The 3,037-nt window shown below is 41.3% G+C and overlaps 1 pseudogene; it reads right to left on the bottom strand.

Annotated features, from left to right (window-relative positions):
- Positions 1 to 395: 395 nt before the first annotated feature.
- On the bottom strand, positions 396 to 938 carry LOC146822061 (phosphatidylinositol 3-kinase regulatory subunit alpha pseudogene; annotated as a pseudogene).
- Between the last annotated feature and the right edge of the window lie 2,099 nt (positions 939 to 3,037).

Here is a 3,037-nt window from a genome sequence, read left to right as displayed (position 1 = left end):
GGTGGAACAAGTTTGGACGTAGTTTTTGATGTCAGACACTAGTGTGGGCCACCAAAATTGTCTTTTACATAACTCTAAGGTCTTTTTCACTCCTGGATGACGTGCTAGTACAGCATCATGGTTCCATTGCAGTATGGTATCACATAATTCTTGAGTAGGGAGATACAATTGGTTTTGATAATACCAAAAGTCCCCTTTTTTAGTAACTGTGGGAGGCATGGGTTCAGCGGACTGGGCAGCTTGTAACTTGGATAGAAACTCTTGAGGTACACAGGGAGCAACTCATTTTTCTGTAGGAATGATTGGTTTAACTTGATCACTATTCGTTTCTGGAGGAGGATCACCAATCCTGGACAAGGTGTCAGATTTTTGTTTTTGGCTACCTGGTCCGTATGTTATAATGAAACCAAATTCATTAAAGAAAAGAAGCCAATGGAGTTGTCGTGGTGTTCAACATTTTCAGAACTTGGCGCCTGGTATTGGAACAGCAGAGGACTGAAGATGTCCGCCATCGACTTTGCAGTTAAGAGGTTTTTGCTAGCGCTGTGGCACTGCTTGAAGAAATGCCTGAGCCGGTAGTGGAGGGTGAGCCATGACTGCGCAGGGACACTAGCAGACCACATGCATTTCCTCAACAGCTGAGCACAGTCCTTGGAGTTCTTCAGTTCTTGGGCTGTCGAAAGGACTTCAGCGTAAACTGGTGTTGGAATGATGGGGTTCGGCAGGTCCTGAAGGAACGGCTTTAAAACATCTGACAAGGTTGGCTGGTCAAACTCTATCGAAGAAGAATCACATTCAAGAACTTGTCTCGGGTCTGCCACACTGGTCATCCCCTGCATCCTGTAGAGTGTTGGCGAGTCCAAGCCTTTCTTTTCAATAGCATCCAACAGTTTGGTGAGGAATGCAGGTGCACACTCAGGGGGCGAAAACTGTTCCATAATATCTAGCAATAAAAAGGCTAGTGCAGACTGCACCTCACTCAATTCACTAGTAATTAGAACTTCTAGAATTTTGGTGTGATATCCAGAAAATTACCTATCAAGTAAAATGGGTAACACTTTACGGATCTGGGGAGACCAAATCAATGTTACGATCAGGGTTAAATGTCGTGGAGGAGACATACTGACATTTGCCAATGAAAAAGAAGAGGCCACTTCAGTTAGTGAGTTCGGTAAGGAGGCCTTGCTTCGTACCGGCCCCAAGAGTTTTCTGATGGTAAATGTGTATTATCTTCACCAGACGTTTCTACAAGTCTGACTGCTTTCTTCAGGGTATTAGGTCGTAAAGAACAGTAACAAGCAAAATGCTCTGTTTTGCCACAATATAGACATAATTTTAACTGACGTCGTCGATCTTTTTCTGCTTTAGATAGAGGTCATCTAATGCTACCAATTTGCATCTGTGGGAAAAGCTGATGGACGGCACAGGAAATGTAATTGACATTGGGTTATAAAAATACTGTATTTGGCATGGTCTCCAAAAAAGCGCTCTGGGGGTGCTAAGGGAATAGGCACTGGTGTGGTAACAGTTAAATTCACCGGTTGGATCCCTGAGGATGAAGTTACTGAAGCCTGATTAGTAAAATTAAAACGTGGTGGTTGCACTGTTGGTGTTTTTTGTTTGGCTCCTGGATTATCCCATGGATTAGTATGCGGTTTATAGCAATTCAATTTGCTTTGTAAAGATTGATTTTCTTGTTTTAAAGTAGCTACTTCTTTTTGCAAAGCAACAAGAGCTCTGGTTAGATCTAACAAAGAAGGGGTTTCGTCAAGGTGTTCGTCTCCCATGGTATTCCCTGTGGTGACATCCATCGCTCAGGCAGCCCTGGGTTTTTGTGACTTGGCTTTTTATTAGCTTGAGTCCCCTCACCTGAATACCAGGCTGTCTGCAGGAGCAAAGAATAATTCCCTGACCACCCAGGACACCTCTCAAGACTACTGAAAAAGGACAGAAGTCTATGTAAGGTGTTCCGAGAGGGAACGGGGTATGGAAGAGACAAAACAAGAGAAGAAAAGACACAGCTACTTCCTGGCACCAGGACCGACCGGGTTTCTTACGTTCAGTAACTGTTGGATGTAACTGAAACACGAAGGCAGATATGTTACATAAAGTACATACTATGTGATGCTTGTACTATGATTATAGTTTAAACTAAATAAATCCAAGTTCAAATCACCTTGTGACAGGTCTTGTGTTTTTCTTAGAAGGCGACAAGTGCTTCAAAACCAGTAAATGATAAACTCTTCTTAATTCTATGATTGTTTAAAAACTGTTGCAATAATCATTCACAATATTTACCGGTTTATAAAATGTCTCTTCAAAAAAAAAAGATGTCTATAACCTTTTGAGTTTAAAACTATTCATAAGTCCTAAAATATTTTCAAAATTTTACTGTTCCTTCCTTTGATGTCGCCTCCTCGATGCTTGTGAATGAAGACTCCTCACGTTTCACCAAAGTCAAGCACCAGCAATTAGAGGAGCGCTGGCTCCTTTATTAGTTTTCTTAAGGAAGGTTATTGCAACGTGCCTCCGACTTGTGTTACTGACACGTGTTCTAGAAATAACGTGCTAAGACACGTGTTTATACTTAATCAAGATATCAGGGCATGTTTCCTTCTAATAAACATACAAACTAACCTACACATGTAACAACTATGTGAATTATGTTACAAATACCATTTGTTAAGCAGAATAAAACACCTCATACTTAGTTCAATCAAAATGTTATTTTTGTAGACATATGGCCACATGATTTATGCGATACCCCTGCGAGTGTAAACAAATCATGCAGGTCAAGGTGTTATGCAAGGTGTGCGGAGATGAATTCCTGACAGCTGCAGAGATAAGACGTCGCAAACACATTGTCACTCAAATCTTCACATGATGTAGCAAATCTACAGTTGTAGCAATACTGACATAATTAAAAGATTGTGTGAGAGGCGGTATTTGACACATTTGTTAAGACACACAGGATGCCTCGCTGTGACATGGTAACAAATGTCCTGCAGGTAGTGCTAATGATGTGTGATGTAATGTA

The sequence above is a fragment of the Triturus cristatus genome, chromosome 6, assembly GCF_964204655.1.
Source record: "Triturus cristatus chromosome 6, aTriCri1.1, whole genome shotgun sequence".
NCBI classification, from domain to species: Eukaryota; Metazoa; Chordata; class Amphibia; order Caudata; family Salamandridae; genus Triturus; species Triturus cristatus.
Note: the sequence above shows the minus strand (reverse complement) of the source record. Positions and strands in the feature narration are given on the sequence as shown.